The sequence below is a fragment of the Stenella coeruleoalba genome (assembly GCF_951394435.1).
Source record: "Stenella coeruleoalba genome assembly, chromosome: 10".
NCBI lineage: Eukaryota > Metazoa > Chordata > Mammalia > Artiodactyla > Delphinidae > Stenella > Stenella coeruleoalba.
In genome coordinates, this window is record NC_137156.1 from 37,901,590 (window position 1) to 37,914,170 (window position 12,581).

General features: G+C 37.6%; 1 protein-coding gene across 3 annotated transcripts in view; it reads right to left on the minus strand.

Annotated features, from left to right (window-relative positions):
* The window catches only part of ZFAND3 (zinc finger AN1-type containing 3), a 326,173-nt gene that overhangs the window by 260,821 nt on the left and 52,771 nt on the right, over positions 1-12,581 (minus strand). The window lies entirely within an intron of this gene.

Consider the following 12,581-nt stretch of genomic DNA (forward strand, 5'->3'; position numbering starts at 1 on the left):
CTGGCAATATCACTATAGACTCTACATATACTAAGTGAAAAATAAATATAATGAATAACTTTATGCCAATAAATCTGACAACTAAGATGAAATGGACAAGTTCCATGAGAAACACAACTTTTAAAAATGGACATAATGTAGACTAAAATACTCTAATAGCCCTGACTCTATTAAAGAAATTGAATTCCCTATTATCAAATGAATTCTCTAAAAGAAAACCACAAGCCCAGATGGTTTTACTGGCTAATTCTCTCAAACATTTAAGGAGTAACTAATGACAACGAACACAAACTCTTCCAGAAAACAAAAGAAACCTTTACCAACTCACACTGAGGCCAGCAAAACCTGATAAAGAATATTACAAATATTCTTCACGAGCATATGTGCAAAAACTCTTACCAATATACTGAACAAACGGAATCCATCAATATATAAAAAATATGGGGACTTCCCTGGTAGCACAGTGGTTAAGAATCCGCCTGCCAATGCAGGGCACACGGGTTCGAGACCTGGTCCGGGAAGATCCAACGTGCTGCGGTGCAACTAAGCCCGTGCGCCACAACTACTGAGCCCATGTGCCACAACTACTGAAGGCCACATGCCTAGAGCCCATGCTCCACAACAAGAGAAGCCACCGCAATAAGAAGCCTGTGCATCGCAATGAATAGTAGCCCCCGCTCACCGCAACTGGAGAAAGCCCGTGCACAGCAACAAAGACCCAACGCAGCCAAAAATAAATAAATATTTATTTTTTTAAAAAATAACACATCATGACCAAATGAGGTTTATCCCAAGAACATAAGGTTGCTTTAGCATTAAACAAATAACTCATCGTCATCCACACTAATCACTGCAGAAGAGATCTCTTTATCACAAAAATCTAATAATGTCACTCCCATTTTCTCAAAACTTTGGTGACTCCCCACACCCACATACAAGACAGAAACTTTAACATAGCCCTCCCCCTGCACAGCAGCCACATTTCTGGCTCCCAACCTCCAATACACATCCCATACTCCAGCTACAATGGCCATGCCCTCTAAGATGTGGCACTCCCCTCTCCTTCCTTCCACTCACAAATTCCAAATCTCCACCTCAGCTGAGTTCCTCTGAAAGCCTTCCTGACTTCGTCAGGTGGATTTCACTACTTCTCTCTCTACATTCCCACTGCATCTTTTGCAACCCTCAATTGTAATAGATATTACCATTATTTCTTTGTTTTTCTCTCTATTCAACTATCACAGCAGAGGCCAAATCTTTTCACCATATTAACAGAATAAAGAAGGAAAAATCATATGATCATTTCAATAGATACAGGAAAATCATTTGACAAAAGTCAATACACATGTGTGAAGAAAAAAAACTCTCAGCAAATTAATAGAGAAAATGTCTTCAATCTAATAAAGGCATCTAAGACAAATCCACAACTAACATTATACTTAACTTCCAAGAAGCACTAGCTTCAGTAGCAATATTCAACATTTATATATGCTTTTGTATCGTCAATGGTCCTTCAACAACCCTGTTTAAAAAAAATTTGTTTTTAAGTAGGGAGCTATTATTCTCTCAAATGGTATTAATAGCAACTCTGGGTCAGAAAAGGTAAATGATATACCAAAGTCAGAAAGTCAGTATTAGAATCCAGTCTTTGACCAAAAGTATTCAATTATAGTATGCCATCTAGTCTAGGTGATTACAGCAGATGGTAAGATATTCAAACAGCTATTATATTTCATTTGTTGATAAAATAGGATAAGTAACAGTAACATGGAATGAAAAGTATTTTAAGCCCACAATAAGAAGAACCTCAAATCCCCTTTTCTCAAATGCCTGTGCCACAAAGAGAAAAGGGCACAACGAATGGTGTGTAATATTTCCCTTTATAGGTCTAAAATGCAGCAGATAGGCAATTCAAGGCCTTATCTGAATTTACATCTCTAATCTGCTACTTGTCCATGCCTTAACTGAGCAGCTGTCAGCTGGAAGCTTCGGCCCACAGCTCCTTAAAAAGAAACCAGAGTGCCACGGCTACTTCTGAGTTTCTGTTTCTGATTCAAGTGAATTTTTCATGCAAGAATATATGAATGCTGTCTTAACATCTTTCCATCTGTGATACACCCACAGCCAGCGAGTTCCACAATGAGGCTGGATTTGCTTCTTTACTGCTCAACATGCACTTCACTTCAAAGCATACAGGGAAATTCGAGTGTCTTCAAATAACCTGTTAACTGCAAAAAAAAGATAGGAAGAATTGTTCTTTAAACTAGCTTCGCCACCCAGCTGCCTACAGACCAATCATTTCTATGCATCTTCTTGTGTTCCCTAAAGGTGAACATTTGACCTGGAGTCATTTGTCTAAGACAAAACATTAAACAATTAAGATAAAATAAGCCTTCTCCACAATTGGAGTTGTCTTCTCTGTGAACATCCCAGGCCCTTATAAAGGAGCCCAAGTGTTTCTTGATAACACAGTGCCCTTTATACACAAGTTCCTAAAAGGCTTCTTATCTGACCTTACTCCTGCTGAAAGTCAGTGACCATGAGGTATCACTCACTGACATTTATAGTGATTTAAGTAAAAATACGGACCTCTTTTCTCCAAGTGACACAGAAAATTCAAAGATCACTGGATAATGTACTACCAAGTAGAGTACACCAGTATCTCAGATATGTCTGTACTCAAAATGTCTGCTTTCAACAATCTTTGGAAGTGTCTTATGAAAACCAGTGGGTGACCTAAATTTTTAGTCAAGAAATCGACAATATGGTTTTATTATGATTACTTTATGGATAAGCCAATATTATAACTTCAAACTTCTCTTTAATTCCAACAAGAATTCAGAAATGTCTAGATAATGTCTTTGAAAATAAGATGCTCTTTTAAATTTTAATTTTTTTTATTAATCATCGAAGAAAAAAAGAGGGGAAGGGTTATCGAGTTAATTCAAAATTCCCTTAAGTACCACACCATGTAACAACATTGAGCAAACTATAGACCAATACTCCTAACTTCACAATATCACCCTCAAATCTAATTTCAGGAAGAAATTTAAAATGTTCAAAGAATGATAACCTCAACCAATCACCTTCTAACAAACTTTTTTGTAAAGCTTGCCTCTAGCTGAATAATTCCAATCAACTCTCTCAACCTGAGGTTGGCAGCGCTGCTGCTGTCTCAAGATTAAATTTAACAACAGGCAGGACTTGCCACTGGAGATGTGGCACTAGGGCTCATAGACCAGAAATTAAGTAAAGCAGTCAGAGATCCAGGGAGACTGAAGGATGAAAGCCCCACTCCCAGTTTCATAGTCTGAGCACAGAAGACATTTTTGCACCCACTATTTCACCACCAAACATGCTGAACCACATTATCTGGACCCACTCCTGTTCAACCCTGCTCTCCATTCCCAATGGCAACTCCTGCCTTAGCAGAACCTTTAAACTCTGAACTAAATTCTGAAGCTTTACTTTCAAAGCTTTACTTTTAAATTTACTTTCTTCACTCAAACTGTTCAGACCACACCCGCAAGCCATAAAGTTCCATTTCACATAAAATCTGTTCAAAGATACAGCATTACAGATATTACATGTGAAATAACAGTTTCTAAATTTTCATCAAAAAGGGGAATTCTTCAGTTAAAAAGAAAAGCTAAGACAATGCTTATCTGCAATTACAGATATTGTTTTACCTGAGTTTAAAAAGCATAATTTCAACAGAGAAAAAAGTTATATATATATGAAAATGCTGAGAAGCCTTATTTTACATGTGTGTGTATAATTTTCCTGAATTGGTCTTCATACAAAAAAGGCTGTTCAACCCTTGTGCATTGTTGGTACTAATGTAAACTGGTGCAGCCACTGTGTAAACAGTATGGAGGTTCCTCAAAAAACTAAAAATTGAACTACTACATGAAACAGCAATTCCACTTCTGGGTATTTATCTGAAGGAAATGAAATCACTATCCCACAAAGATATCTGCACCTTCATGTTCACTGCAGCATTAGTTACAATGACCAGGCCATGGAAACAACCTAAGTGTATATGAATGGATGAATGGATACAGGAAATGTGTTTTATAGATACAATGGAATATTATTTAGCCATGAGAAAGAGGGTAATCCTGTTATTTGACCCAACAAGGATGGGCCTTAAGCACATTATGCTAAGTGAAATAAGTCAGACAGAGAAAGACAAACACTGTATGATGTCACTTACATGTGGAAACTTAAAAAACAAACAAACTTCACAGATACAAAGAACAGACTAGTGGTTGCTTGGGGGGCGGGGGAGGTGGAGGAGTGGCTGAAATGGGTGGTGAAGGTGGCCAAAAGGTACAAACTTCCAGTTTAAGATAAATAAGTCCTGGGGATATAATGTACAGCATGGTGACTACAGTTAACAATACTGTATTGTATATTTGAAAGTTGCTAAGAGAATAGATCTTAAAAGTTTTCATCCCAAGGAAAAAAAATTTGTACTATGTTTTATGATGGATAGTAAAATTATGGTAGTGATCAGTTCACAGCATATACATATATTAAATCATTGTTGTATACCTAAAACTAATAAAATATTATATGTTAATTATATCTCAGGTTTTTTTTAAAAAAGCTGTTCAATACAGATATAATACACTTGACAATATGCTATATCCCTTCTCCTAACAATTCTTCATCATGTCCCATTGGGAAGAAGAATCTTGCAGGGAAATCTTTAAGCCTTCCCACGTAGAATTATGGTAACTACTTAACAGTTCTCATGTTCAATTAGGAAACCATTACATTGCTTGTCTTAGATCCCCAGATAAGTGTGCAGTTATGGAGAAGGTTATCTGGTAAGAACATAAAGGGAAATTGCTTATATATGTGAATGCAAAAATAAATCATGTAGATAGATTCAGGCCTCAAAGCAAAAGCCCTATTTAATTTTTTATTTAAATTCAAAAACAGAACTTTTAAGTTGTCACTAATCTTAAAATTGATCAAGGTATATGTCTCATTGACCTCATAAACTTTGTAAACATTTACCCTTAAATGACCTTTTCGGAAAGAATAAATGTCTCTAACTTAGTCCTCAATGATTCAGAGAATGCCCTGCACTCATGGAGATTAGTGTATGCCATCAATCCAATCCATCCACCCATTTTAGACAAAAACAATTTGACCTGACAGGAGTCAGCAAATGGTCCAAATGCCACTTGTCCTGGACTGTCTAGTTTGTGTCCCAGAACAGATGGATGCCTAGCCCTAGAGTTAGGCAGTTATTATAATCAAAGCCATGAGCACCCATTTGAAAATATGTTTGATAAATCAATTTGGTTAAACTGGATGAAAATCTGTGAAAGCTAAAGATTTTCAACAATAACGCCAAACAGGTCATTGTTAAAAAGACAAATCAAAGTATAACTTAAAGAATAAAATTAAACTCACACAAAATTTTCTTATGTCATTCCCTCCTTGAGTGCATTCTTTAAAAAGAACTCTGGGCTTCCCTGGTGGTGCAGTGGTTGAGAATCTGCCTGCCAATGCAGGGGACATGGGTTCGAGCCCTGGTCTGGGAAGATCCCACATGCCGCGGAGCAACTAAGCCTGTGAGCCACAACTACTAAGCCTGAACGTCTGGAGCCCGTGCTCCGCAACAAGAGAGGCCACGACAGTGAGAGGCCCACGCACCACGATGAAGAGTGGCCCCCGCTTGCCACAACTAGAGAAAGCCCTTGCACAGAAACGAAGACCCAACGCAGCCAAATAAATAAATAACATTTATAAAAAGAACTCTGAGGCCAGATCCAGACTAAACAGGAAACAGTGCCATATATCAATTATCCCATTTCCCCCAGTGCATTGGTGGGGAAAAGGGGTGCAGAGCAGAACACAACATATTTTCTATCCCCACTACCACTAGGTCAATAAAATTTTAGCAAGCACTAAAAACAGTGAAATTTTAGAATGAAGCTCCAGTTACCCAGACTTAATGGCTACTAAGAAATGTTTGTAAGTAAATTCTGGAGTGTGAAAATCACACATCGTAATACCTATGCTCCATGGCCCTATCCAACTCTCTCTTTAGTTACAGCCAGAGGAGAACAGGCTTCATCTGCACCCAGACATATGCAGGATAAAAATCCTAGAACTTTCATGACTTGTAAATGGAAATGTTAACAATAGTTTTAACCCCTGTAAGTCTTTCTTACTTTATCTGTGAAATGTAGAGTCACACCACACCAGAGGACTAATGTAAGGATTAACTCAATTGAGTGTGTAAAGCTGTTGGGACAGTGCTTTCCACTGTACCCTAAATAAAATACACTAATATTCTACTCTTGGCCTGGAATGTCTGTCCTTCACATCCCCCCTTCTGCCTATCCAAACTACATCCACTCTTCAGAGTCTTTTAAGTCATTCTGATGCCTGGCTTTTAACTTTAACACCACAATGACCTTCCTCATCTTTAACATTCAAATGTGTTTAATATCCAATAGCATTCATCATACTATTTAATGAGACACAGCTCTGAATATTATTTAATATTTCAATGGCATATACTATAGATGTCAAGCAGAGAAGAAGCTCCAAGCCTTCATGCAGTATCACCTCATCCTTCTATGTTCACCACAATGCCTACGAGGGCTTTACAGAAACTAAGCAACATTCAGTAAATAAATGCCGTATGAATGAATGACCAAATAAAGGCACACAAATTACAAGTTGTTGGTTGAAAAAGGTAGCTGACGTGGCTTTTGAGAACACAGAAAAGTAAATTTATGACACATGCTATAACTAAAATCTAGTTTACCTTTTAAAAAAATGCTAAATGAATACCCTCTGGGCCTAAATACCACTGCAAACAAGTTACAAATGAAGAAAAACATAATGCAATCAATTCCTTACCCAAATGACACCTCCTATAACATTAGCCACTTCTACAAAGACTATAAAATTTGACAGATATTCTCAGCTCAGAATTAGTATTCCTCTTTTCCCTAATTCATTGTATTTCTAAAGAGTCAGCCAGTGGGGGGAGTGGGAGTTCATTAACAATGTAGTCACATAATACTAACGGCTAACAAATTTTTGAAATTGTGGAAATTTTTTTAAATTAAATTTCTGAATATTAATCACAAGAATCACCAGTGCCCACGTACTTATAAATTATAATATTTCATAATATTATTTCTATATCATGTAAATACTCCATTAAACTGTCACTCTTCTTACCTCAAGTTCTTCTGGGATATAGAGGTACATTCTAAACAAATAAAATGTAAACGCACATCATTTTTAGAGCCAGAAAAATAAACCAATATTAATCAAAATTCAAATGACAATGGAGAAAAGTCGCTACTTTCTAAAACATTACCCAAACTGACAGAAGTACAAGGCCAGTCTCATAATCCCAGCAGTCACTCATCAATTTAGTCTTCATCTATTTGTTCAATCCCAAAGCCTCACCAGCTGGTCTCCAGGCTGCTATCATAACGCTCCCCCAAAAGCAAACCTCATTTTTAGTCTGTGACCATAATATTCATCAGAAAATAGCTAGGGCCCTGGAAATTATGTATTTCTGAGACACAATTTAAGGAGCATCACAGTCTCTGTTGACAATTACAGACAAGCACAGTTACAAATGGTATGGTGAGGAGGGTACAACAGGGGGATCAACAATAGGGAAATACTGGAAGTTAAGTTCAAATTGCCAAACACAGACAACTCAGATAAAACCTGCTCTAAGCAAAGGTGAGTCATGATTGTCTTTATTAAAAAGGACCGAGACAAACAAAATCTAAATGTAATATCCAAATTTTCTCTGTTCTGCTTAAAGGTACTTCCATACACGCTACCATATTTGATCCCTAAAACAACATTTCTGAAATGCAGGAAACATGCCTATTTTACAGTGAAGAGAATTAAGATGTGGAGAGACTGTGTTACTCAAAATAACAAAGCTAACAAGTGGTGGGGAAAAGATGTTAACTTGGGCTTTCTGGCTGCAAAGGCAAAAAGCTCTATGCATCACAACATGATGTCTTTCTGAAGCCTGGGCTAGAACATTGTATTGGAAATGTGGTTAACCTGCTCCCATAGACAGAGATATTATTTTTCAATAATAGATACAAGAACAATTATATTCCAAGGCACTGGACAAACTAGAAGAAACGGATAAATGTCTAGAAACATACAACCTAACAAAATGAGTCATGAAGGCAGAAAAAGCTGAACAAACCAATTACTAGTAAAAAGATTAAATCAGTAATCAAAATCCTCCCAACAAACAAAAGTCCAGGCATAAATGGCTTCACTTGTGAAATCTACCAAACATTTAAAAAAGATTAATACTGGACTTCTCTGGTGGCACAGTGGTTGAGAATCCACCTGCCAACGCAGGGGACATGGGTTCGATCCCTGGTCCAGGAAGATCTCACATGCCACAGAGCAACTAAACCCATGTGCCACAATTACTGAGCCCACGCACCACAATTACTGAAGCCCGCAAGCCCTAGAGCCTGCGCGCTGCAACTACTGAAGCCCACTCACTCTAGGGCCCACATGCTGCAACTATGGAAGCCCACGTGCCTAGAGGCTGTGCTCTGCAACAAAAGAAGCCACCACAATTAGAAGCCTGCGCACCACAACAAAGAGTAGCCCTGCTTGCCTGCCACAACCAATGCAGCCAAATAAATAAATAAATAATAAAAAAGAATTAACACGAACCCTTCTCAAATTCCTCCAAAATATAAAAGACGGGGGAACACTTCCAAACTCATTTTATGAGGCCACCATCACCTGATACCAAAACCAGGCAAGGACACTACAAGAAAAGAAAACTATATACTATAACTATATAACTATAAACTAATATCGCTAATGATCATAGATGCAAAAATCCTCAAAAAACAAAAAAAACCCCAAAAAATCAGCAAGCCAAACTCAACAATATTATTGAAAGGATCATACACCATGATCAAGTGCAACTTATGCCAGGGATGCAAGGATGACTCAATATCCACTAATCAACGTGATACAAAAAAATAACTAACTGAAGGATAAAAATCATATGATCATCTCAATAGATGCAGAAAACCAACTCGAAATGGATTAAAGACTTGGACACAGGTCTTAAAACCATAAACTCCTACAAGAAAACACAGGGGGGGCTTCCCTGGTGGCGCAGTGGTTGAGAATCCGCCTGCCGATGCAGGGGACACGGGTTCGTGCCCCGGTCCGGGAAGATCCCACATGCCGTGGAGCAGCTGGGTCCGTGACCCATGGCTGCTGAGCCTGTGCGTCCGGAGCCTGTGCTCCGCAACGGGAGAGGCCACAACAGTGAGAGGCCCGCGTACCACAAAAAAAAAAAAAAAAAAGAAAACACAGGGGGTAAGCTCCTTGACATCAGTTTTGTCAATGATATTTGACACCAAAGGCAACAAAAGCAAAAATAAATAAGTGGGACACATCAAACTAAAAAGCATCTGTGCAGCAAAAGAAATCATCAACAGAATGAAATGCAACCTACAAATGGGAGAAAATATTTATGAATCATATATCTAATAACATGTTAATATATATATATATATATATATATATATATATATATAAAGAACTCATGACTCAGCAAAAAAACCAAACAATTCCCAATTAAAAAATGAGAAGAACTGAACAGACATTTTTCTAAAGAAGACTTGTATTGATAAATGGCCAACAGGTACATGAAAAGGCGCTCAACAACACTAATCATCAGGAAAATGCAAATCAAACTACAAGGCAGGGCACAAGCCTCTTAGACAGCCTCATCCACCAGAGGGCAGACAGCAGAAACAAGAAGAACTACGATCCTGCAGCCTGTGGAACAAAAACCACATTCACAGAAAGATAGACAAGATGAAAAGGCAGAGGGCTAAGTACCAGATGAAGGAACAAGATAAAAGCCCAGAAAAACAACTAAATGAAGTGGAGGTAGACAACCTTCCAGAAAAAGAATTCAGAATAATGATAGTGAAGATGATGCAGGATCTCAGAAAAAGAATGGAGGCAAAGATCGAGAAGATGCAAGAAATGTTTAACAAAGATCTAGAAGAATTAAAAAACAAACAAACAGAGATGAACAATACAATAACTGAAATGAAAAATACACTAGAAGGAATCAATAGAATAACTGAGGCAGAAGAATAGATAAGTGACCTGGAAGACAGAATGGTGGAATTCACTGCTGCAGAACAGAATAAAGAAAAAAGAATGAAAACAAATGAAGACAGCCTAAGAGACCTCTGGGAAAACATTAAACGCAACAACATTTGCATTATAGGGGTCCCAGAAGGAGGAGAGAGAGAGAAAAGACCCAAGAAAATATTTGAAGAGATGACAGTCGAAAACTTCCCTAACACAAGAAAGGAAATAGCCACCCAAGTCCAGGAAGCACAGAGAGTCCCATACAGGATAAACCCAAGGAGAAACATGCTGAGACACACAGTAATCAAACTGGCAAAAATTAAAGACAAAGAAAAATTACTGAAAGCAACAAGGGAAAAACGACAAATAACATACAAGGGAACTCCCATAAGGTTAACAGCTGATTTCTCAGCAGAAACTCTACAACCCAGAAGGGAGTGGCATGATATACTTCAAGTGATGAAAGGGAAGAACCTACAACCAAGATTACTCTACCCAGCAGGGACCTCATTCAGATTCCATGAAGAAATCAAAAGCTTTACAGACAAGCAAGAGCTAAGAGAATTCAGCACCACCACACCAGCTCTACAACAAATGCTAAAGGAGCTTCTCTTAAGTGGGAAACACAAGAGAAGAAAAGGACCTACAAAAAGCAAACCCAAAACAATTAAGAAAATGGTCATAGAAACACATATCAATAATTACCTTAAACGTGAATGGACTAAATGCTCCACCCAAAAGACACAGACTGGCTGAATGGATACAAAAACAAGACCCATATATATGCTGTCTACAAGAGACACACTTCAGACCTAGGGACACATTCAGACTGAAAGTGAGGGGATGGAAAAAGATATTCCGTGCAAACGGAAATCAAAGGAAAGCTGGAGCAGCAATACTCATATCAGATAAAATAGACTTTAAAATAAAGAATGTTACAAGAGACAAGGAAGGACACTACATAATGATCAAGGAATCAATCCAAGAAGACGACATAACAATTATAAATATATATGCACCCAACACAGGAGCACCTTAATACATAAGGCAACTGCTAACAGCTATAAAACAGGAAATCGACAGTAACACAGTAATACTGGGGGACTTTTAACACCTCACTTACACCAATGGACAGATCATCCAAACAGACAATTAATAAGGAAACAAGCTTTAAAGGACATTTAACAAGCTTTAAATGACACAACAGACCAGATAGATTTGACTGATATTTATAAGACATTCCATCCAAAAACGGCAGATTACACTTTCTTCTCAAGTGCACACGGAACATTCTCCAGGATAGATCACATCTTGGGTCACAAATCAAGGCTCAGTAAATTTAAGAAAATTGAAATCATATCAAGCATCTTTTCTGACTACAACGCTATGAGATTAGAAATCAGTTACAGGGAAAAAAACGTAAAAAACACAAACACATAGAGGCTAAACAATACGTTACTAAATTACCAAGAGATCACTGAAGAAATCAAAAAACACCTAGAGACAAGTGACAATGAAAACACAACAATCCAAAACCTATGGGATGCAGCAAAAGCAGTTTTACGAGGGAAGGTTATAGCTATACAAACCTACCTCAAGAAACAAGAAAACGCTCAAATAAACAATCTAACCTCACACCTAAAGGAACTAGAGAAAGAAGAACAAACAAAACCCGAAGTTAGCAGAAGGAAAGAAATCATAAAGATCAGAGCAGAAATAGATGAAACAGAAACAAAGAAAACAAGAGCAAAGATCAATAAAACTAAAAGCTGGTTCTTTGAGAAGATAAACAAAAGTGATAAACCCTTAGCCAGACTCATCAAGAAAAAGAGGGAGAGGACTCAAATCAATAAAACTAGAAATGAAGAAGGAGAAGTTACAACAGACACCGCAGAAATACAAAGCATCCTAAGAGACTACTATTCTATGCCAATAAAATGGACAACCTGGAAGAAATGGACAAATTCTTAGAAAGGTATAACCTTCCAAGACTGAACAGAAAGAAACAGAAAATATGAACAGACCAATCACAAGTAATGAAATTGAAACTGTGATTAAAAATCTTCCAAGAAACAAAAGTCCAGGACCAGATGGCTTCATAGGTGAATTCTATCAAACATTTAGAGAAGAGCTAACACCCATCCTTCTCAAACTCTTCAAAAAAATTGCAGAGGAACACTCCCAAACTCATTCTATGAGGTCATTATCACCCTGATACCAAAACCAGACAAAGATACTACAAAAAAAGAAAATTACAGACCAATATCACTGATGAATATAGATGCAAAAATCCTCAACAAAATACTAGCAAGCAGAATCCAACAACACATTAAAAGAATCATACACCATGATCAAGTGGGATTTATCCCAGGGATGCAAGGATTCTTCAGTATACACAAATCAATCAATGTGAT